Source organism: Myotis davidii, unplaced genomic scaffold, assembly GCF_000327345.1.
Source record: "Myotis davidii unplaced genomic scaffold, ASM32734v1 scaffold964, whole genome shotgun sequence".
Lineage (NCBI taxonomy): Eukaryota > Metazoa > Chordata > Mammalia > Chiroptera > Vespertilionidae > Myotis > Myotis davidii.
The window spans coordinates 1,811,242-1,836,327 of NW_006298351.1; the positions used below are offsets into that span (position 1 = coordinate 1,811,242).

General features: G+C 48.3%; 1 protein-coding gene across 2 annotated transcripts in view; it reads left to right on the plus strand.

Moving 5' to 3' along the window:
* Positions 1–5,395: 5,395 nt before the first annotated feature.
* Positions 5,396–25,086, plus strand: part of GSN (gelsolin) — a 54,283-nt gene continuing 34,592 nt past the window's right edge. The window contains exons 1-2 of one of the 2 annotated variants that reach the window (XM_006773998.2): positions 5,396–5,412; positions 16,293–16,380. The gene's annotated coding sequence lies outside the window, so the exon portion shown is untranslated. Of the gene's footprint in view, positions 5,413–16,292; positions 16,381–19,906; positions 19,914–25,086 lie in introns of those variants that run through there. The other variant, XM_006773999.2, reaches the window with a different exon arrangement.

Consider the following 25,086-nt stretch of genomic DNA (forward strand, 5'->3'; position numbering starts at 1 on the left):
TTTCATTTTCCCACAACTCTTTGAGGTGGACACAATTATCAGATCAAGAAACTGAGGCACAGAGAGGTGTCCTCCAAGGCCTAGCTCATCTCTTTTTTGCAGTCTCCGTGGACTCTGTGTTCCCCAGCTCTCATCCCATCCCCACCTGATCTTCCTCTATCTTAATTCCCATAACACCCTATTGTAAATGTCTGTTTCCTTGGCCACAGACCCTGCAAAGATTGAGTCTATGACTGATTTACTTGTATGCCCTTACCCCCAAATGCAGGACCTGCACAAAGCTGGTACTCAGAAAAGCAATAAGTAAATAATAGTAAGGAAAAAAACAGAAAACATAAACTTTTATGGGTACAGTTTGAAAGAATACAAAAATAGCACTGCCTCAAAGATCTTTTTGGTGTGTGTGCTCAAGGGGTTTTATGAGTTACTTTTTATTTCTACAGCATAGGCGTTTACGGTCTTTCTTAAAATAAGTCTACATTTCTCAAGCAACTTCAAATAACTTCCATATAAAGAGACAGTGACTTGTCATGAAGAAGTATATCAAGTGTACAGGGAAGGGGCTAACCTCAAGCCCTAACATTGTCAAGATGAAATGAAATAATTCCTGATCCTGAATAGGAGGCATGGAAAAGACCTTCCCTTCCCCTTGACTTTCTTTCACTTTTGCTGTGGAAAGAAGCAGGGTTCAAATCCCAGTCTACCACTCACCCAACTCTGGAGGCTTAAGCGGGTTACTTATCTTTTCTGAGCCTGTTTATTTATTTGAAAAATTGAAGATAATTATACCTAACCTGGATGATAGTTGTAAGGCTTAATTGAAATAATAATGCAGCTAGTATATAATAAGTGCCTAAAAAGTTGTAGTTATAATTACAATTTTAGTTGCTATTATGATGAGTGCCACTGTCATAGGACCACCTGTGTGCAGCTTCGGATAGCAGTGACAGGCCTGGTGGAAGGAGAAAGGGCATCTAGGTGCTTTTGCTATTTCCTTGAAATTCTAAGCTGGGAGGTGGATAGAGGGGGGATTTGCTGCTGGATAAGAGGAACAGTGACCTTGCTCAGGCTCATGCTGACTGGCGTTTGTTGATGGGACACAGTTACAGAATTGTGCCTGCCAGGGATCCAACGATGTGGAAATTCAACTGTGGGTTTTATGGCTGAGCTGACAGTGATCGCATGGAACTAATACTCTAAGTTCTCATTAAAATAATGGGACAAACACATTCCTGCCCATGGATTCAGAAGACATTAGAATTGGCAGCTCTTGGAATTCAAAGCACAACCCTCTGCTGAGTCCTCCTGATGTGTCCCAAATTCATCTCCCAGTTCCCTCATTTACTGATTAATTAACTCAATAAAAATTTGCGAAGCCTCTGTTCTGTGACACTGGGGATATATTAGAAAACCAAGCAACCAGTTTCTCCTTCTTCTGAGCTCCCAGCCACTGAGGGAGATATACACATAAACAGGCACTCAGTGTAGAGGAATGAATGAGGGAACCCAGGGTATGGGTAGTTGTGTGCTGGTAAATGTTAAACAACAGGCTTTGGGATCAGGGAGAAGGGAAGTCTCAATTTGCAGCCTTTGCTGATTTCTCCCACCATGGCTGATTTCAGATTATCAGTGTGATGTTACTGAATGTGGAATTGGGAAGTTATGTGTAAATAGGTAAATAGGTAAAATAACGGTGATCAGGCCTAAGTCATCAGTTGGACATGCCCTGAGGGCTCCCAGTTGAGGGACCCCCCCCCCCACATACACACAAGTGCACGAATTTCATGCACCAGCCTCTAGTTTAATTATAAGTTTATATAAATTAATTTTTACTGAAGGCTGTGTTTAACAAGTAGTTATCAAAATCCCTGGAAATTTAACAACCAGCTCTTGCAAGCTGATTCTAGCACACCACTGAAGGGACGGAGGCTGGAGCCAATAAAAGACTGCCTCCCTTTTTGCAGGCTTGTCTTCCTCCAGTCTCCACACCTTTGCTTGTTCTGTGCCCTTAGCAGATGCCATCCTGTTCCTCACCTCCATCCTTAGTCTTTCTGTCCTTTCAAGGCTGTTGTGTCCTTCTGCTTAGTGAAGCTGTATTTCTTGCCTGGCTTCCCCTTCCCTTTCTCTCCATCCACAGGTTACAGTGGGAGCAGCCAACCTTGTGCAGTGGGACTCTGCCTTTCTGGCTAGAGTCAATTGGATAAAAGATAGGCATCTGACCCAAGTTAGCTATGGGTCACAAAGATTTCAGCTCACTGAAAGCAGAAATGCTTGTCTGAAGAGACAGAGTAATAATAAGATGGGCAGCAGTGAAAGATGGGGCAAGAGTACCTCCCCAATTTCCTTTAGTACTCAGGTCCTGCTTCTGGTCTGACCCCGGGGCCCACTATATCCCTGCCCTAGGGCTCCTGGGGATATTCCAGGATCTCCTGAGAGAACCCCCTCAATTAATCCTTGGCACAAATTTTCCATTTTTTGCTCTACTTCTAGGGACTTGCTATAAGGCATTCAATGCTCAATAAATACTTATCCTAACAACTAATTTTTCTGAAGTGAACTCCAGGAGAGGTCTGCACCCAAAAAAGCCCCACAGGTGCAGAAGTCTTCCCTGGTTAGACCGGCCTTCTCCACTCTGAGTTTCTCCACACCTATGTAGCCTCTTGATGAGGGTCTCACTGGCTTTCTCTGTGGAAGATGGCCACCTCAAATGGTGACATTAGCCTTCAGAGATAACCAGTCCTCACGGCCTAGTTAATTAGCCAAAGTGGTTATGTCCCAAACTCTAACCCCAAATTCTGGTAGTCCAGCTTGGTTCTGGTAACTTTTCTTAACACTGTCCACTGTGTTTGGGGTGGGTGGGGGTTATAGTACAAACTTGGGTGCCTAGCAAGGGCCACCCCTGTAGATGGGGAGAGGCCTTCTCAGAAGAGGGACTAGGCACCACCAAACTGTCTACTGCATGGCCTGGGCGTGGCCTTTATTTCCCCAATTCATTCTGAAGGTGAGGATTCAGGGCAAAGAGGCTTCCCTGAGACCTAGACCCAAGGCAGGAGGAGTACAACAAGGAATCTAGAAAGAAATGAGAGTAAGACACCAAGGCAGAGGGCCAATCTAAGCATCCATGCAAGACAGACTTAACCTTGACTGAAAGGTCAGACCAAGATATAGCTTGACCACCTGTGAAACGCATGTGTTGATGTATGCAAAGCAAAACACTAGGAATTTGGGTGGCCCTCCAGTATAAATATTGGTTATCATCATCATTATTTTTAATTATTTCTGGTGATAGCCTAGGTTTACGGGCTTTTCCAGTCCAAAATGGAGCAATCACAGAGTTATGGGTGCAAGTCTCTGCTCTCTAGGCCCGAGTTTCCCTATTTCTACAATGAGGGATTGGACCAGATGTTCTCCAGTGTCTCCTCCATCCCAATATGATATTCTCCAGTTCAGTGGACACAGAGATTCAGAGGTTAACCTCTCTGGGCCTGAGGGAAGTTGCCAGGGTTGGAAATGATATGTTAGATAATAACAGGACATGTGTATGCTGGAAGTTGTAATCAAAGAGCTCAAAGCCAAACAATCTGCATTTCTGCTTTTCTCCCCACCTGCCCCACCATGGGCCCCGGGAGTCTGGCAAAAGCAGGGATGGCAGAGAGGGTGTAAGCCGCCCTGAGGTTGGGCATCCTGCTTCAGTTATGGGAGAAAGTGGAACTGGGCTGAGTTTCCCAAGTCAGGAAGGGTGGCAGGGTATGACACAGGACATTGAGCAAAGGAGAGAGGGCCAAAGACTCAGCCTGTGTGGTGTCACTTGTGTGCTCAGGAGAGCTATTCAAGCCTCTCTATGCCTTGGCTTCCCCATCTCAGAACTGCACCTGGCAATGCCTACCTTGTGTGTGTATGTTGGGGGCAGGGGTAGGGAAGTGAGGAGGAAAGTTGGTAGCACCTGGGAAGCCTAGAGCATGGACCAGGTGTTCAAGAAATGGTTCCTCTAATTCCAAGTGTTGTACAAAGAGAAGGGTCAGGAGGAAGAGCCAGGCTGGGATTCCCCAGGCCCTCTGCTTCCATGGCTGCTACTCAATGGAAAAACCGGGAACTCTGCTCTTGGCCTCTTTACTTTTCTGCTCTGATTCCCAGCCTGACAGTTAAGGTACATTTTACCTTGTGTTGCAGCGGTTCTCAACCTGTGGGTCGCGACCCCTTTGGCGGTCGAACGACCCATTCACAGGGGTCGCCTAAGACCATCCTGCATATCAGATATTTACATTACGATTCATAACAGTAGCAACATGACAGTTATGAAGTAGCAACGAAAATAATTTTATGGTTGGGTCACATGAGGAACTGTATTTAAAGGGCCAGAAGGTTGAGAACTGTTCAGAGGGAGATTTAACCCACCTGAACATGGAGCTGCTGCCAGCACCTATGCTGGGGATGGACATTTTGGTCACTTGGTCCAGTCTCCTGTTGTGTGAGTCTCCTGACTTGGACCCACAGTGCAGCTGCAAGAGGCCTGGGAACCCACATTTGCACCAGGACTGTAGTCCTGCTCCATCCTAAATGGCTACCTCTCAAACGCATGGGACGTGCTTTGAGATAAATAAAAATTACACTTGTTTACATTACCTTGCATTCCTCTTTCTGTGGATTTGCTTAACCACCTAAAATAATATCTGCCTTCACACTAACCAGAACTTTGATTTATAGAGAACTCACAGTACCTGCCATTGTGCTGAGTCCTTCTCTCACTGAGTCTTCCCAACAGCCCCATGAAGTCGCAGCTTGACAGAGAGGAAATTGAGACTCTGACATGTTAAGTCACTTGCCTAAAGTTACGGACTAGTGTCAGGAGTTGCAACCCAGGCGGCCTGACTGCAAAGGCTCTGCTCCCAGTTTTAACTTCAGGACAGGGATGCACTTTGCCATTTCTTGTTTCTTTGCTCTGAATGAAGTTGGGAATCATCCTTCGCATTTATTCCCTTCAGCGGGTCCAGCTGCTGCTCACACCTTCCCTGCTTTTGTGAGTAGCGCATTTCAGCCGCGGAAGGCTTGCCTGGGAAGTGGGACCTCGCGGGAGCTGAAATAAGCCTCAGCTTGGCCTAGTGGGACATGGCACGCTGCCCATCCCAACTGAGCTCTCGGACTCCAGCCCAGCCCAGCCGCTCCTCCCCCCTCCAAGCTCCCGCAGCTGTCCCCTGAGTGCTCCGGGCCTCAGTTTCCTCGCGTCTAAAGCAGGGAGCTTGTTTCCTTCCTTGGGCAAGTAGCGAGGGTTGGTTAAAGAGACCGAAGGTTAGCCCGAAGGCAGTGTCGCCATTCTCCCGGCAGCCTAGGGGAGGGGCCGGGGCTCCTGCCCCCTCCCTCTCCCCTCCTCCCCCTAGGACCCAGCAGCCGCCGTCGCCAGCGCCGCAGCCCCAGGTAGGGGAAGGGGGCGGCTACGACCCGGGGCATCTGGGGATCTGGTCATCTGGAGATCTCAGTCACATGGGTCCTCCCCCCCGCCCCCCCCGGCCCCCATTCCGGTCTAGAGCTCCCCTCCCGGTCTGGCGCCTGGACCTCGGGCGGCGGGGGCAACGCTGGAAAAGGGCTTTCTCTCACCTAGCTTGTCTCCCAGAGGACCAAGGAGGTTTGGGTTGGGGGGCTAGGGCTGGGGAGGAGGGGATCGGGCCTCATCCACAGGCCCCCGCTGTGCTGCAAACATCGACCCCGCCCCCGCGGCTGGTGGAACTGGGCCCAGGGCTACCTCGGCACGGCACTCGGTGTACCTGACCGGGGCTTGCAGGTAATCGCTCGCCCGAGGTCTGGGCGGTGGCGCCGCTGGGGAGCCTGCTCCACAGATTCTTGACTCCAGGGTAATATAATGCTTTTGCTTAATCGTCCTGGGTGATGAGGAGCCTCCCACCCCCTTCCTCGTTCTGGACCCAGCACTGTTAGGAAGTTTTCCTTGTACTTTTGAGAAATCTTCTTGCATTTGCTACCAGTAGGTGTGGTCTCCTCAGTGCTACCGTATTTGTTCCCTTCCCTGACTCACAGGCAAACTTCTTTAAAAATTGAGGATAGTGATTGGAATCTCCCTGTTCTTCCTGGGTCCCCAGACCTCTGGGCCATGCCTAAGGGCAAGCCTGAGTCCTTGGAAGCTTTGGGACATCTTTTGTAGCCCCTCATCTGCCCAGACATCTACCCTTTATTCTGCCCTCACACCTTCCTCAGACAGAAGGCAGGGCTGCTGGGGGAGGTTCGGCTTTTGTTTGGCCTGGAGGACTTCTCAAAGACTTAGTCCTGCACATCCTGTTATCCCAGGACCACATTTCTGACCAGGCACCGCGACCTTTTCCTGCACTGTACTTCACAGTGAGCACAGCTTGCTGAAGTCTGACCCCAGCCCCATGCCATAGCTGAGAGAACTGAAGGGCCCTGAGAGTTTGTGACAGGCTCGAAGTCACATAGTCACATAGAGGAAGGGGCAGGGCTGGAACCCAGTTCCAGTGGGCCCTCGGGTGACTCCCTCTACCTGGTGGTACCTTAGACTCTTCTTTTTTTAAAAAAATAGTTTTTGGCTTTTTAATCCTCACCAAGGATATGCTTAGAGAAGGAAGAGAGACAGGGAGGGAAGAGGGGAGAGGAGGGGAGGGGAGGGAGAGAGAGAGAGAGACAGACAGACAGACATTAATGTGAGACAGCAACATTGATCAGTTGCCTTTGTAGCTCAAGTATGTGCTGTGACCAAGAATCAAACCAGCAACCTTTTGGTGCACAGGATGATGCTCAACCAACTGAGCCAGTCCCACTGGGTCTTAGACTCTTTTTTTGAGTTTCCATTCGCTAAGGGACTGAGTACTTCCCCTCCACCCTTACACGCACTTGGGGGTGCTGGTTGGTGTTCTTTGGGGATGTTAAGAGGAAGAGGCTTGGAACAGAGGAGGAAGGGTAGGAGAGGAGACAGTGGGCATCCAGCTCCCTTGAGACTCCATTTTCCTTTCTGAGGCCTCACTATTTATAAATGCCAGGGAAATTGTAAACAGCCGGAGGAGCTTGAGTTGGCACTGGCCTGAGTTATACAGCAGCAAAGAAGGTTTCCCTGTGATTCAGAGAAGGAAACTTTACTCCAGAATTTTCCATAGTCTTTTTTATTATGGACTAATGTGAACTTGGAAAGCAGGCAGCTCCCTGGAGGGGAGGCTGCAGGGTTTGTCTCTCATGGCATTTCCTTCCTCCCTGCTTCCTTGATTCAGTTCTCTTGGGTCTAGTAGTGAGTGCCTTGTCCTGCGAGGTACCAAGAACCCCTGAGGAGGACAAAGTTCTCTATCCTCAAGATACTTCCCATCTAGAGTGGTCAACACAGTCATGGGGTACTGATAGTCTGTAAGAGGGGTGACTATGTCTGCATCACCCAGGCCTTAGAAATGAGTAATAGTTTCCCAGGAGATAAAGAGATTGAGGGAAAAGACATTTTAAGAAACAGGAACAGCTTGTGCAAAGGCACTGAGGTTTTCTGAGCAATCCACTTAGCTATAATGGAGAATAGGGGAAGGGTAGAGTGATGGGAGTTGAGACTAAATAAAAATGGAACTTGATTGTAAACTAAGGGTTTGGACTTCATTTTAAAGACAGAAAGGATTTTGGCTAAAACTCTCAATCTGGTGGCTGATGTAGGAGATGCATTGGAAGGGGCTAGATGGGGGCAGGGAGACCCCAAGCCGGGTGTCACATGGTCAAGTGAAAGAGGGTCCAGGTCTGAACCAGAGCAGTGGCCCTGGGATGGATCAGAGCAGCAGATTCTAAAAGCCCAGCTGAAGATCTCCAAACTTGCCATACATTTCATCTAAAAGCAGACAACAGGCTTATACCTATTGGATAAAGCTGCTAAGTTATTCTGAGTTTTGCTGTGTTGTTTTTTCTTCTTTTTAAAGCAATTATATATTGTTAAAGATTCAGACATGGAGAAGAGTATAGAGTGATTTTCATCTCTCCAACTCCCGCTTTTCCCCCAAAGGTAGCTACTATTAACAGCTGTGTGTGCACTTGTGCCAAACTATTACAAGCAAGACCAGTTGACCGGCTGCCTTCACAACTTCTTGGCCCTCCAGTGTCAGTAGGTCACTTCCCCCTGCTCCATCTGTGTGGGTAGTTTGGGTCTTTCAGGAGAAATTGCCAAGTCATAGAGATGATTTATGCAAGGTCTATAGTCCTTGGCTGAGGCTTTGGTCTTTGATTTTCTTCAAAAACCTTTACAGCCTAAGCCTACAATCTCTGAGGGTGTAAATATTCTTATTTGAGACTGTAGGCCTGAGAGCAGTTAAAAGCACTGACTTGGGAGTGGAGCCATACTGTTCATTCTTCTGAGTGACCTGGGCAAGTCCTGGCTCTCTGTAAAATGGGGGGTGGAGCATTGATCTGCATCATAATCATAGAAAGCTACCTTTTAGAATACCAATCGCTGGGACATTAATTACTTTGTTGATTCCTCACAACCATTCCTCTGAGGTTGATATTATTATCCCTCTTGGAGAGGCTAACTAACATGCCTTGGGTTGTGAGACTGTTGGGTGATGGTATCAGGACTCCAGAGGTCTGATGATAGAGCCAGAAATCTTAATCACTGCAGACATTTTCCAGAAGGTTCCATCTCATTCTTTCATGAGTACTGATGGGGGAGCTTTGTTGTGGCTGTGACAATGAAGATGAGTCAGCCTGCGTGGCTTGGGATGCTCAGTCCTGTAGCAGAGAGGCCTGGAGGGGCCTCCCAGGGCTGTTTGTAAACACTTTTCTACTATCAAGAGGACTGCAGCGGGGAGCTCACTTTTTCCTATATTTCAGACAACACAAGACTTGCCCAAGGTCACCTGTTGAGTTGGGAACCCAGCAAGGATCAGCCCCCTGTCCGTTTATCATTTGAGCCCATGTTCTGGAAAGGTTTCTGGGAAAGCCAGGAAAAGTGGAAGCCCCCCATCCCTGCCCCATGGTTATTCCCTGAGAAAATGCCTGCAGAAGCAGGAAAAAGCAGGTCCCAGGAGTTATGCATTTTTGGGGGGAGGGAAAGAAAGAGACTAGTGTTTAGGCAGCTGGGGGATGTTAAGTAAAAATATCTCCTCTCTTTCAACTGAGTGAGCGTGTGTCATATTTCAGCCTGATGTGGTTTGTGAGTTTGGAGACCACAGACAGGCTGGGTTCCTGCTGCTCTCCGGCTTCCCCTCTCTTCCTCATTCTGCCATTTGCCTGGGACCACAGCAGCAACTTAAGGGCAGAGCAGAGAAAAGCGGTGAGTGTGGTCCTGGTTTTGCCCCTGACAAAGTGTGGGTGACTTGTGCTAATATGTGCCTTTCTCTGGGCCCCAGTGTTCACTCTGCACTAGTGGGGGTGGACCGGGTAATGTCAGGCTTTCTGGGTTCTGATGGCCTTGAGTCAGAGGGCTTTATGCTCAGTGCAGGAACATGGGACCTGCATCTCTGGGAGCACAAAGTGAGCCCACAGCAGTTGTCTGTGTTTAAGTTATTTGTGCCAGTGCCAGTGCCAGCTGGAGAGTCGGCCACTATTCATGAATTTGGTCTTTGTGGATTGAATTGGTTGCCCCATTTTGCAGATAAGGAAGTTGAGGTCTGACTCATTTATGTGTCCTATTCCCTGTTCTACAAGCAATAAGAATCATGGCCATCATATGTATGTAGCATGCTTACTGTGTTCGCTCACCTTTTGTCTATACTGTCTTGTTTAATGTTTTAACAGCCCTATGAAAGAGGTGATAATGACTCAGTTTTACAGATGAGGAAACTGAGGCGTGGCCTAAAGAGATGAAATGATTTACTTTCTCTTCTTTGAGCCTCATAGGAGCCCCGAGGTTGTCATTATGGGCCCCATTTTACAGGTGAGGAAATTGAGGCCTGGAGATATGAGTTCTCTTGCCCAGGCCACATGGCCAGTTAGGTTCCTCCCCAGGCCCTCCATCCAACTCCTTCCTGCTGCCTTGTTTTTTCTGCCTCAGACGGACCCTCTGTGCCCCTTGCTTTCAGTGCTTGGACTAGGGATAACAGTTTTCTTCCTGAAATTTTCTATTCCCAAAGGGACTCCAGAAACGGTTTGAGCCATGGTGTCTCTCAGGGAACTCTGATGAAGGCACCACACCAGTGGGAATGGATTTGTTGATACTGCTGTTGAGCAAACAGCCTTATATCTTTCCAGCCTCAGCAAGGATATCATGTGGGACCAGATTATTTGCCAAGCAAAGAAAATTTTTATGATATATGTAAGCTTTCAGGGTGGAGCCTGGCCCTTCATTTCCTTTCTATAGCGACTATGGCTGGGCTGGGCCCTTGGTAGGTACTGGGTAAATACTAGTTAATTTTTTGGGGAGTAGCAAACTGCTGTGGGTGGAATACACATGGAATATGGGGGGCTTTTTTCTCCCCTCCTCCAAGAACCTTTTTTTCTTTTTCTAATTATAGCAAATGCTGATGATAGAAAATTTGGAAAATAAAAAAGTATAAAAGGTAAGAAGTGTCTATAATTCTGCCAACCAGAGATAATCACTGCTAACATTTGAGCGCATTTCCTTCCTGATATTTTCAGTACTTTTTTTTTTTTACCCTCACATAATTGTGGTCATACCACATTTATAATTTCCTATTCTGACTTTCTGTTTCAACAGTATAACATAAATATTTTCTCATGTTTTTCAGGACTCTAAGTTTAATTTTTGTTGTTAATGTTGTTAATCTTCACCGAGGATATTTTTCCATTGATTTTTAGAGAGAGTGGAAGAGAAGGGGGGGGAGACAGATAGAGAGAAACACCCATGTGAGAGAGACACATTGATTGGTTGCCTTCCGCATACGCCCGACCAGGGCCGGGGATTGAGCCTGCAACCAAGGTACGTGACCTTGACTGGAATCGAACCCGGGACTCTTCAGTCAGCAACCTGACGCTCTATCCACTGAGCCAAACTGGCTAGGCCTCTAAGTTTAATTTTTAAAGGATTTTTAAAAGTATACTGTACATAAGTAGATAAATGCATGTCTATTGCTATTTTAAATCTTTTGTTCCAATAGTCCAGGGATTAAAGAAGTGAAATTATGCATTTTATTTGTAAAAAAATCAGGTTTTACCTTTTTATTATGAAAATATGTGCTGAACTGATTTAATCACTCCATAATTATATTTAAGGAGTGGATATCCTATGGTTCACTTAACGGACCCTCTATCATCAGGCATTTAGCCTGTTTATAAACAGTGCTGCAGTGAGCATACTAGTGCTTACATTATTCTTTTTTATTATTTCTTAGGAGGGTACCCAAGAATTGGAGTTTCTGGGTCAAAAATGACGTATTTTACAGGTTTTGCTACATTTTGCCAAATTGCTGCCCAGAAAGGTTGCAGCCTTTGTGGGAGCCTTAGAAGCTGGTTATCAAAATTCTAGCTCAGGGACCATTTACGGAAATACTATATCATACTTCATTCATTCATTTAGTAAATACGTTTGCACAGTTCAGCATCAGTAAAATATAACGGTTAAGATCCAAGCTGAAGAGGTAGAGAGGCGCTGGTTCTCATTGTAGTTTCTGCTTGGCACTTGCCATAAGACCTTGAGCTTAAGCCAGGTCACTGCCCTACCTCTATACTTAGAACGGAAGGGCTTGACTTTGTGTCCCCTTGACTTTGTTGTGACTGTGGTGACCCTCAGCTGAAGACCAATCTCTTGACGCCCTTCTCTCCTCAACACAGTTTCCAGACTCCAACTTTTAGAGTTTGGATCTTGGAAATCGCCTGACCCCAACCCCTTACTTCATGACTGGGAACAAGTGAGTTTCCTGAAGCACACAGCAAAAACCTAACCAGTTTCCCTCCACTTTGCACAGGAAGAGTCTTAAATATCTGTTCAGGGCTCAGACAAGACCACAGATCTCTCTCTCTCTCTCTCTCTCTCTCTCTCTCTTTTAAGATAGTGATCTTCTTTTTTAAAAAAAAATGTATTTTTATTGATTTCAGAGAGGAAGGGAGAGGAATAGAGAAATAGAAACATCAGTGATGGGAGAGAATCATTGATCGGCTGCTTCCTGCCCACTGGAGACCAAGCCCTTCAGTCTGCAGATCGTCGCTCTATCCACTGAGCCAAACCAGCTACGGCCCCCAGATCTCTTAATGTCTTATCTTTGAAGCTCTTCCTACCCATTGTATGTGCCTCCCTCTTTTCTTCCCAACACTGAGTCGAACTATTTGGTCCACAGCTATGAGTTTCTAGAATCTGAACAGCCCTTGAAATATTTTGCTGCCGAATATCGCAGCAGAGTTGGGCCAGCTCTTCTCTAAGAGAGTGTGACTCAATAGGAAGCCATCTGAGGGGGGAGAATTATAGCTGTAGGACCTGGCATTTGGCTTAAACATTTCCACCTGAAGTTTTTATATTTAAGACTATAAACACCAATTTCAACCTCTAGATTGCAAACTATAGTCCTGGGGAGCCCCTAGATTGTTTTTGCATGCCTCTGAGCTGAGTGGTTTTTACATTTTCAAAAGGTTGTTAAAAACACACACACAAAATAAAAACCCAAACCAGGAAAAATATGCAAAAGAGAAGGCATGGGGCCTGCAAAGCCTAAAATATTTGCTGCCTGACCCTTTACAGTAAAAGTTTGCTATCCCCTGATCTAGAGTAATCACAGCTTTATGTTTTTCTCTAGTGAGCAAGAGGCCTGGCCTCAGATCTTGAAATTTAGTGAGACCAAGATGTAGGGCAGGCAGCCTGACTTGGTAGGGACTTTTGCCCAGACCTTAGCTGTGTGACTGTCAGCACATAATTTCACTTCTCTGAGCTTTGTCTGTCCTTCACAACATGGGGACAATGATATCTGCCTGGCAGAGTTATTGTGAGGATGAGAGATGATGTATGTCAGAGTTTAGCACTTGGCAAGTGATCAGAAAATCTTAACTGTTCTCATTGGGTGGCCCTTTGAACCCTTCTGGCGTTATTGGTCAGATACCATGTTTCTCCCACTAAATCTGAAGGTTCTCCCAGTGAGCTGGGAGCAGTCTTTTAGGAGAAAAACACATCTGCTCCAATTGCCCGTAACCCACACCCCAGGGCAGAAAGCTCCTCTGCAGTCACCTTCTAGACCAGCTGTGGGCAAACTACGGCTCCGGCCCTTTTGAAATGAATAAAACTAAAAAAAAAAAAAAAGACCGTACCCTTTTATGTAATGATGTTTACTTTGAATTTATATTAGTTCACACAAACACTCCATCCATGCTTTTGTTCCAGCCCTCCGGTCCAGTTTAAGAACCCACTGTGGCCTTCGAGTCAAAAAGTTTGCCCACCCCTGTTCTAGACAGATGGGGTTCCTGATAGCTTGCATACTTTCACTAATGGGGAACTCTCTACCTGAAGACCAGCCTTTGCACTGGTGGGCAGCTCTGACTGTTAGAAAGTGCCTCCTCTCCCTGTGCTCTAAGATGTAATTCAGCAAAAGGCACCTAGCAAGCCTGGACTGGGATCTGAATGCTGGAAGGAATGGCCTCTCTTTATGGCTCTGTCTGGAGTGTGTGGGCGATGGACTAGAGTCAGCGGTTTGTGGACCTTGTTTTTAAGTTGCTGCAGCTTTAAGTCTAAAATGGAAAACAGACCAACTTGTAGTTAGCTGGGACGAACTCTAATTCTAAACCCAGCCAATTTTAAAACTCTGGGGCTCCCTGCGCCCACACCCTAGAAAAGAGTGCAATGCTCTTTCAGCCTATAGATGGCAGCACCTGCACTCTTAACCAGCTCTATGTGAAGGTGTGCATGAGTGTGTTTACACATGTGTGCACACGTGATTCACTAGTTTCTTCCTTTAATGAATCTTGCGCTGTTGTGGCCCCACCCCTAGCCTAGGTGTTGGGATACAAGGGAGCAGATCTTAGTCTAATGGGGGAGGCTGACCTGGAAACAGACCATAATACAGTGTGACTGGGAAGACAGGAGGCCTGTGGGATCTCAGATGAGCTCAGCCTAAGGGGAAGGGGAGTCCAAGAAGATTTCCGGGAGGAAAGCTGGGCTTGATCAAAGTGGAAGAAGAAAAGAAGAACAGGGATGAAAGAGTTCCGAAATGGGAAGCAGTCTGTGCGAAGATTAGACGAGGACTTAAGGAACAGAGTGCAGCTGTCTGGCTGGAGCTTGGAGGGGTGTGTATGTGTGTGTGGGTGTGTGTGTAGGGGTGGTGGGGAGACAGGAACTGGTGAGAGTTGAGGCTCCAGCGGCTATGAGGGGGTCGGGGGGAGATCATAAATGATGTCGAAAAGTGTGTTAAGGATCTTGGACTTTATCTGGGGGCCATAGGGAGCCATGGTGGAATCTGAGCCAAGGAGTGACATAGTCTGGGCTTGCTCTGAGGAGACTGCACTTAGGGAATGAGAGAGGAAGTGGAAGGACCAGTTAGGAAGCATTGCAGTCATCCAGGTGAGAGGTGATGGTACTTGGACCAAGATGTTGGCAGTGGGAGGGTGGGGGAGAAGAGGATGCAAGGACTCAATGGTGTTGGAGGCAAGAGTGACAGAGAAGGGGAGGTTGAGAAGAGTGGTGCCCTGGTGTCTGGCCTGGTGTGGGTGGTGGGTGGTGGTGCTGTGCTGAGATGGGGAACACTGGGGGAGGAGCCGGATGCACTTGAGAACAAATGTAGCACCGCCAGTGAGGATGAAGGTGTGATTTGGAGGTTTGTAGAAAAAGTCTCATTCTCTCACAGAGTTAACAGAAGGTGAAAGGTCATTAGTCTTTGGCAGGAACAACAAAACCCAGCTCTGCTTTGATCTGTCCCCCATGGAAGGTCCATAGAGGTGGCATTTAACACGGACCGACCGAGGGCCCAGATAAGGGTCCCCCCTCCTTCCAGATCCCCTGCTGTGCACCGTGCCACTCACAATGCAGAAACCCACCAGGATTGTCTGGGCCATTTAATGTCAGCTGAGAACAGGGCCCATTTGTGTCTGAATCCCAGGAGCCTGTAGGGCCTTGCTCCGTTTGGGAACCTGGACTCTCTCTTTGGCTTGGATGAGCTGGTTTGGGCAGAGAGTTTTTCCCGTGTAGGCAGGAGCCAGCTTACTTAGCTGTCCCTGGATGCAGATGACTGGGACTGTGGGAGTGAGGTTGTCCCTGAAAGATGTGTGTGTGTTCTGGGGGGTAGAAGGAGGAACTGGAAGGCTGGGCTGCACAACCCTAGGGCCCACATAGTCTGGCCCTTCATTCAGTCACCTAGCATATAGCCAGTGGTCTGCAGTTTGCCAGGCCATGTGCCAGGGCCAAAGCTTCAGAGGCAAAGCAGTCTGATGGAGCTCATAGTCTGATGGCAGAGAAAGACCTGGCACCAGATACTGATAACACAGTCGTGCAAGAATAGAATGATACCTAGCCACCCAGGTGGGATTATGGCATGCAAGCAACTTGGGTTCCTGAATACACAAGTACAGGATGAGAAAGATACACATTCTAGAAAAAGACTTAGGATTTAATTAATACTCAGAGTAAATATACGCACTGTTCAAAACCCTTGACATATTTTATCTCATTTAATCCTTAAATGACTCTGTGTGTAGGGGGTGGGGTGGGGGGCTTCTAACATAATCCATTTTTTACAGAGAAGGAAACTGAGACTCAGAGAGGTGCAGTAACTTGGTCAAGCTACATAGTTAGTTAACTGAAGGACCATTGTGTCTGCCTCCAGAATCCTCAGCCACTGCTCTGAAGTTGATTGTAAGGGTTATAAGCTGAATTCATTCATGCAATGGGATTACCTTAAATGCTAATGGGACTTTAGGCTGGATTAATAGAGGCATGGTATCTGGAATGATAGAGGTGAGAGTTCTGCTTGCTTGCTGTGGATAGAACTCATTAGAATGTCTAATTCTGGATCTTTTATTATTATTATTATTTCAGGAGAGACAGGATTCATTTGGAGTAGATCAGGGAAAGCGTAAGGGAACAGGACACCCTGGTCTCAGGAAAAGCTGGAGGAAAGGGACTGTACAACTTGTAGAAGACTGAGGGCTCAGGACCACTGTTTTCAAGTCTTCAAAGAGCCTTTGGGAAACAGGATGACAGACCTGTCCTGGGTGACCACAGAGAGAGATTTTAGCACATCCTAATGACAATTTTTTTAACCAGCCAAACTCTCCAATAGTAGGTCTTAAAGCCTTGGCAGGAAGTGAGTGCCCTACAGTTGGAGGTGTGCAAATAGGGGCTGTGTGACCCTGGTAGTGGGGCTGGAGAGAAGTGGACGCTTCTGATTTGACCAGATGACCTTGAGCCCTTGACACTGAGAGTCTTGGTTCTTTATTTACAGGTGGTGCTGATACCTGCTCGTGCAGCTTCTGCCGTGGTCCCAGCACCTGTCCCTGGAACACCCCCTTTCACCTTCTGAGCCCTGCAAGGTAGGTAGAGCAGTGCGAACCCCGAGTCCTCCTAAACTCGGGAAATCTGAAGAGGACAGTGGAAGCAGCGCCAGTTGCCATAGTGGATTCAAAGGTAGTTTCTGAGGCGTTTCTAGTTAAACTCAGAGTACATTTCTGCCCGTTACCTCATTTGCTTCTCACCTTCCCATGACAGGGAGGCCGGGCAAGGGTGACCCTGTGAGAAAGAGGCAGGGACTGACTAGCCTGGGTTCCAGGGTGCCTGGGCCTCCACCTGGCTGTGCTGCTTGCTGGCTGTGTTACTGTAGGACAGTTGCTTTCCCTATCAAGGCGTCTGTTGGCTCTTTTGTAAGAGGGTGGATTTCCCTGAGGAAAAAGGAGATGCACAAATTCTCCACAGGAGGTGGGAGAATCTCGGGTGTGGCTGCCAAGTCTCTGCTTGTTGACTGGAGGAGGAGAACCTGAGGAGTGTGAGTCATGAGGAAGGGGATGAGTCAGCGCCACCTGGGGACGGCTGGCAGGGCTGGCAGGGTGGGGCCACCTGGCTATCAGATTCCCAGGTGACCCGCTGAAGTAGGCTCAGATCCAAGGGGTGGGGTGCCGAGTCCTGGGCTTTTTCTGCCTCTTCTCCAGAAGCAGGAGACCCTGGTTGCTTCCCAGCTTGGGCCTTGGTTTCTCTGCCTACAAAATGGTTGTGTGGATCTCCCTTGCACCCACCTTGCAAGTTGTCGTGAAGACTGCACAAGCTCGTAGATGCAGAAGGGCTTTGTGAGCTGTGAAACGGGAAGGATCGCTGCTAGGGAACTAACCCGTCGTCTAACGCTGGAAAGGAAGTGAATTTCTAACAGCAAGGATATGGAGAGCCTGGAAAACACCCTCCAGCTCATGACATCATCCTTGGTTCCAAAAAGAGAAGGGGCCGAATGCCTATAGGCTTACTCATTGGTGGCCCAGCTGGCTTCAGGGGGTGACAGTGACCACAGACAGAGCTGTTCCTCTTTCCCAAAGCTGAGATGAATGGGCCTTCTGATGGTCTTCAGAATGCTTTGTCCTCAAAGCCAGGATTCCTAGAAGGCCCGCCAGGCCCAGAGAGGGGACTTGTCCCACTTCAGCCGAAGCCTGTTGTTCTGCTGAGCAAGGAGCAGCCCTGATGCTGCCCAGAGTGGGGGGATGGGGGCCAGTCTTGGTTCTGAAGCTCCAGCTTTTGGGACTGAGCCCTGACCACTCCAGCTCCTAAAGCCGAATTGCCTTTAGCTACTCTGTCACCAAAGAGTATTACTCTCTGTTCATGCTGTTGGTGACAATGACACAGACCTGTCTTCTGCTTTCCCCATTTGTGCAGACCCTGCAGGGCCAGACTGGCTCAGGCCCAGATGAGTACCTGTTAACTAAGCTTGGCTGGCTCAGCCCCTATACTGTGCCCACCTCATGCCCACTTCTGCTGAACTTGAGTTCAACCAAGGAGGCCCCAGTGAGCTCCTGCGTGTCCAAATCCCATGGTATTTCCTCACATCTCCATGTACCACCTCCTTGGAGCAGTTGAGAACATTCAAGAAGTTCTCTCCCCTCTTTGCTTCTGGGAGACTGCACCATCCAGTTTATCTCCATTTCCCCGACCTTCTCTGGACCCTGCTTTTCTGCCTCTAATGTTCACCAGGATTCTGACCATCATCTTGTCTTGAGTTATATTGTAGGTTCACTCGCTCATTCACTTACTCATTCATGGGTGCATTCATTTGACAGATATTGAGGCCTTGAACTGGGTGTTGGAGAGCAAGGTTTTCCCATACCTCTTGGTCTTGTAGTCCTGGGTCTTATAGTAAGTCATTACACACATAATAAATTGATTTCTTCAGCCATAAAGGAGACAACCAGGGTTATGAGCGCATATGGGATTGGGTGGGTGTGATGGAATTCTATCTGGACAGATGAGGGAGGCTTCCCTGAAAAGCCAAGACCTAAAGAGGGAATGGAAGGTGCTGTGTGAGCAGGGTAGGGAGCACCCAGGCAGCGGGAACAGTATGCCGAGGCTCTGAGACAGGAGGTCCCGTGTGGAGTTGCTGGGGATCTGAAGGAAGGGAGCATGGTGGGACAAGGGCCTAGAGACCAGATAGCACCTTAGTTATGCAAGCCCTTGGGGGCCTTGGATAGAGTTTGGATTTTATCTTAAGCTGCTGGGGAACTACTGGAAATTTTAAAGTAGGGGAGAGATTTACCCAAATTTCATTATTAGAACCCTGGAAAGAGAGACCCTCCCATGCTGATAAATCCCAAAGGTGTAATGTTTGGTCCTTCCACACTGTGGCGTCCTGATGCTGTGCCTCAGATGAGGCTTGGTCTTGGGCAGTCTTGGCAAATGTGCTCTCCCCAGCATTCTCTGGGCTCCTTGCATTTTTTTCATTGCTGAGCTTCTGAGTGGAGAGGGGCGCCCTGCCCTCGGAGATCCAGAATTGTGGTGGCTGAGCCTGGAGTCCTTGTGATAAGTCTCAGGGGAGCCAAGGAGACCTTTTCCTCTTGAGTCAAGCACTGGCTAAGGGCGAGTCGGGCTTTCAGGCAGAGTGACACGTGCAAAGGTTTGGCCACTTGGAGCCACTGTGCTTGGGGACTAGTGAGCAGTGCTGCAGCAGCAGGAGTGTGGGGTTGATGTGGGGAGTGGCAGGAGATAACGGGGAGGGCAGGGCTGGGAGAGGCATTGAATGCCAGGTCTCGATCCTCTGGGTGCCAGGAAGCCATGGACACATTTTCAGCTGGGAGTGGCTTGACTGACAGGATTTGAGCTGGGAGGGAGGATCAGAGGGGTTAACGCTGTAAGCTGGTTGGAAAGAATGAGTATCACTAGGTGAAACCTTCTTTGTCACTCCCACTCACCTATACCCAAACACAGTAAAACACTCAATCCCTTTCTGTCCCCAGCCCTTGTTGGGTTGTTTCCCCATTGTCTAAATCATGGGAGCTGCCCCGTGTTGTTTTACTGAGCACTGGGGTTTGGTTACATACTGGACTCCAGAAGCAAACAGGGTGAACCTGAAGCATCACTCTGGCCTGACTTGCTCTGTGCCCCTTGACATGTCTCTTAACCCCTCTCAGCCTCAGTTTCCTCATCTGTGAAATCGGGGGGTGATCACAGGGTCATTGAGGATTGAGTGATGGAGAATTCAAGTTCTAAGCATATGCCTGATGCATAGGGGTGGCTGTTTAGCTTTATTTCTCTGTTGATTGCTAACGGCCCAGACCATGTTGTAATCTACCCTTTGGGGAGTCTTCTCTGCAGCCATAAATCTGTAATCTGAATTGAGAACAAGGTGTTCCCTGCAGCCCTGAAGGAAGCCTCTAATGGGACTTTGAAGGGTTTGGAAATGCCTTTACATTTCCCCCACTGGGGTCTGGCCCGGCTGGGTTCAGAGGGCTGGATGAGATCTTATTTGTCTCTCTTTTTTTTTTTTAAATATATTTTATTGATTTTTTACAGAGAGGAAGGGAGAGGGATAGAGAGTTAGAAACATCGATCAGCTGCCTCCTGCACATCTCCTACTGGGGATGTGCCCGCAACCCAGGTACATGCCCTTGACCGGAATCGAACCTGGGACCCTTCAGTCCGCAAGCCGACGCTCTATCCACTGAGCCAAACCGGTTTCGGCCTTATTTGTCTCTTTAGCTGTAGCTCTCAGCACAAGGCTGGCCTGTCGTGGTTCTCTAAACAAAACAGTTTTAAATTTAAAAAAGTCATAGACTTTGGGCATCATCTTGCCGGCACCTTCATCTCATGGCTGGGCCCAGAGAAGGACAGTGACTCATCCAAGGTCAGCCAACCCTTTTGTGGCAGGGATTGGACCTGTTCATTTCTCCTGGCTCAAATCTGTAATGCAATTCTACTTTTTAAAATACTGATAATTAAAATTTCAAGTCAGCTGGGGAAGGGGTAAAAATGGAGTGGGCATTTTGGGTTTAGGGGCTCCCCCTAGACCAGTGGTTCTCAACCTTCCTAATGCCGCGACCCTTTTATACAGTTCCTCATGTTGTGGTGGCCCCCAATTTCATTGTTACAAATTGAACATAATTAAAGCATAGTGATTAATCACAAAAACAATATGTAATTATATATGTGTTTTCCGATGGTCTTAGGCGACCCCTGTAAAAGGGTCGTTGGACCCCCAAAGGGGTCGCGACCCACAGGTTGAGAACCGCTGCCCTAGACCATTCCAGAGAGCATCCTGACTAAAAAGGCCTTATGGATATCATCCAACCTCCTTAGTTTACATTTTGAGAAACTGAGGCCCAGAGAGAGGTAGTGGTTTGCTCTGGGTCCCCAGATAGTGGGACGCAGAGAAGCAGTCACAAGGTCCACTTTCAGTAATAAGCAGTAGGTGAGCGGCTCTTGCTTCATGTTGAAATGTAAAAGTGGAGTGTGAACAATGGTTTCCTGAGGAAGTCTTGGTTTTTAATTGTGTCAAGGAGAAGGACATTTCCGGAGCTGTGTGTGCCCATGTGATGTCTGTGGAGTTGGGCCTGGCAAAGCTATTTCAGACTAAAGCCACAGGCTCCTATTTATAGGCCGATGTGATTAGGTTGATGTGGTCAGGAGAGGCCTGCCTGCCCTCGGCCCAGCCCAGCTATGGACGGGGAAGAGGCCCTTGGGGGCAGTTCTGACCCATGGGTGAGTAGTGAGGGATCTGGGGTGGACCTTGAAGCCTGCTCGGAGGTGGGGCTCCAGGGAGGCCTCAGGGGAAGTACCATCCTGACTCCCAGTTCAGCTGCCTGCAGCAGGCCCTCTGCAGAGATAAAACCAGTTCCCATCCTGTTCTTCCCTGTTTAAAAATCCTCCCTGTCTGAGATCAGTTCAGGACTCCTAGTAGTCAGGCCTTCCTCACCCTACGCCCAGGTCTCCACCCTTCAGTGTTTGTATTTCCAGTGTGAGCCACATCTCTGAGCCTCTGCTGTTCTCCCCACCGGACTTGCCTGTTCCCAGTTTCCCCAAAACAAACCTTTGCTCATTCTTTGAGGCTCTGCTGAAATGCTCCTCCTTTGTGGCTTGTCAGGTCCTGGGTGCTCCCTGCTTGTATCACCTGAGTGATTACCTGAGTTCACGTGTGCTCTCCACTGGGCCAGGAAGTCCTGAGGCAGGACCCGACTCAGAGGAAGAAAAGGAGCAAGGCATTTGTGGTTGAGCACCTTCTGTGGTCATTCACTTGACATGTTTAATGAAATGCAATCTGTATGCCACTCTGCACAGCACATGTGTTTCAAAGGTGTGTAGGCATGAAAGTAAGACTTCAAGGTCAGACAGTCCTAATTCATACTTTGCCCTGCACTTCCTAATAGTCATCCTTGGTCTGAACCTTTAGAGCAGTGGTTCTCAACCTTCCTCATGCCGCGACCCTTTAATACAGTTCCTCATGTTGTGGTGACCCCCAACCATAAAATTATTTTCGTTGCTACTTCATAACTGTAATTTTGCTACTGTTATGAATCCTAATGTAAATATCTGATATGCAGGATGTATTTTCATAGTTACAAATTGAACATAATTAAAGCATAGTGATTAATCACAAAAGCAGTATGTAATTATATATGTGTTTTCCGATGGTCTTAGGCGACCCCTGTGAAAGGATCATTCGACCCCTAAAGGGGTTGACACCGCTGCTTTAGAGCTTCAGTTTTCCCATCTGTAAAATGGGAATGATGCTACCTATGGGTTTTGGGGAAGCATTGTTAACAAGACAAAGCTTATAAGTACTTATGTTCCCTGGTCCATAATGAGCTTCTCTGTGCAATATAGGTATCATTTAAGGCTCAGTACAGGGAAGCACTGTCTCTAAGGCCCCACACAAGTCAGTGCCAAGAGGAGAGACCAGGTCTTGGTCCTAGCCTCCAACTCCACCCTGTGTTCTCCTCTCCTCCCTCTCTTAGCCCCTTGGGCCTATTTTGTTCCCCAGATCAGGGAAAGCTTTGTTTGGGAATTGTTTTTCCTAAGAAGTTTCCTCTGTGGTGCCACTGGTTGACTCAGCCCTGAGTCACCCAAGGAGGCTAAGGGCCAGGATGGAGTGGGGGAGAGAAGAGGAGGGGAAGGAGAGGAAGGACAAAGAAGGGGGTCGTAGTTCCAGCCCTGGCCCTCCCATTGCTTGGCCTTAGTTTCTGCAAGTGTGAAAGGAGATGTTGGGCTTTGGTAAGTGGTTTCCAGTCCAGGCTGAGCCTCAGAATCCCAGATTTCCTGGCCCCGACCCTGACCTACCCTCAGAGGCTGGGCGTGGGGCCTGGAAATCTAGGTTTTCTGGAACTCCCCGCGTGATTCTGCTGCACACCTGATCTGCAGAGGTGTTTGGGCACCCAGCTGCTCAAGGCCACCCCCGCCTGGGCCTCAGAGTGGTTGCCAGCCTCTGCTGACCGTCTCCACTAGCTCACAGAGCCACACCTCGCTGGAGGCTTTGTCGGAGTGGTGCATGGGAAGTGCATGGGCTTCTTTCCTTTTTAAAACAGCTTTACTGAAGTGTAATTTACATGAATTGGTGAAGTACACTTATGTATAATTTATGTACGTATATTTCACCCAGTTTAATTAATTCAGTGACTTTTAATAAATTCACAAAGTTGTGCCTCCATTTCTACAATTCAGTTTGAGAACATTTCTACCACCCCTAGAAGAAGCTGTGCCTACTTGCTGACAATCTCCACACCCACCCCAGAGCCCGTCACCAGTCTGTCCTATCTTTCTGAATGCCCTGTGTGCACCTCCCAGCTTCCCCTTTCTGGCTGTGTGACCTCATGCAGAGTATTGCCCTTCTCTGAGCCTTGGATTTCTCCTTAGTAGGAGAGGGAAAACTATCTTCCTTAAAGCTTATTGTTTGAATTTCACTGGTGTGGTAGAGTGTGTGATGTATGGCAGGAGCTGGGGAGTGGGAACCTGGCATGCAGTACCTGGACATAGTACAGGTACCAGAACACCGCACTAGCAGACATTTTACAGACTCACGCTGTGCCAAGCACTGGGCTAAGCACCTTAAATGCACTATCTCTTTTAATTCCCATAACAGCACTTATTAGATGAGTGCCAATGTCATTTTTATTTTATAGCTGGAGAAACAGGCACTGAGAAGGGAGGTAACTTTTCCCAGCTTGCATAGGTAACGGTGGGCCGGGGTGGGCATCTATCTCCAGGCTTGCCTTCCTTAACCGTCACCTGAAGATGGGAATCATGGCTCGAGAAATACCATTTGTGGGCCCAGGACAAGGTTCAGGGCACACACTTTGAAGGGATAGGACCTGATACAGTGGACACGGGATTCGAAAGATGGCATGTAGTACAGAGTGCATCATGTACCAGAAGTGATATGGTGCATGGAGCATGATCCAAGGAATAAGTGACATGGGACACAGGACATGGAACATGCATCAAGGTAGTCATGCACACAAGGTATGAAGAACCCATGGCCTGGTGTGGGGCACAGAGAGCATGGCTTATGTGATGGTGGGCAGGGTACATGGGGACATGGTACCCAGGGTATAGCGCTTGAGCTTCAGCAATGGGCACAAAGAGCCCCTTTTCATGTCAGTGCCTGGGGCCCCAGTATGCAGTGGCAGGATCCAATTTTCTCCTCTCACAAACACCCGTCTATGTTTTTCCTCCTCCTCCCTGTCTCTGGATGCCAAAGAGTGTGTGTCTCCCAGAGGACTGGGCCCCAGAGTACATCCCACCACCCCACCAGCTGAGGCAGAGCTCCAGGCTTGGGGCCAAGTGCATGGCTGAGGAAGAACCTGCCAGGCCCCCAGATCCTTGTCTTTCAGAGGCAGCTGTGAGCGCTAGGGCCAGCGCTGGCCTGGCCCAAGCCCGGTAATTTTCCTGTAAACCATCCTCCCTCCTCTCCCCTCCCTGGCTGCTGCTGCTGGCTGTGAACGCTGCATTCCAGTGCTTAGGAGAAAAAGCTTAGCAGAGAGAGCCAGCAATGCCGCTGGCTACAAGATGCTGGGGAGTCCTGCCTGCTTTCTGTATGCACTGGGGACTGTGGAAAGGTCTTATGTAGGGAATAGTGCAATCTCTGGGGATATTAGGGGAGTCGGAGGCAGTGAGAAAACCGGTGCAGTGGGACCAGAGGAAAGGTGGGGACCCAGAAACAGGACAGTGGCTGGGTTGTGGGGTGGGAAACAAATGTGAAACAGGGGTGTGTGGGGATGAGCATCGCAGCTCTGGCCTCAGTCCTTATGTGCAGACCTGGTGGGCTGACTCTGGTTAGGCCCTGCCTCTAAGAGTGTTCCAGAGGGTTCTGGAAGCCCCCAGAGGTTCAGGCACTCGGACACCCAGAGGAGAATGCTGGTGACTGGTGCCTGCATGGAGGTGAAGTGGAAGCACACCTGGGGAGAGAAGACCACACGTTTTGGAGTCCTACTGTGTGCCAGGCTTGTTTTGTGTGCTGGATCGTTTACTTCGTCCATCTGGATTCGATTGTCCTCTGAGTTGGAAAGGAACAAAAGCATTCCAGTGCCATACTTCTGTTTATATTTAAGAGGGGAGAGTACTTTAAAATCCTACTAAAAGGAAAAGGATTAGTAACAATAACAAATATCTTTGAAACTCTGGAAATTCTACTGCAGTTAAGAATTTGAGAGCAATTACAAAGAATCTCTAATCATGCTGTAACAGTTGGAGTTTTCCCATAACTGATTTTCACTAGTATCAAGGGCTGGCAAACCTGTGACATAGTCTCATTGTTCTTTACCCAAGGACACAGGCTCAGC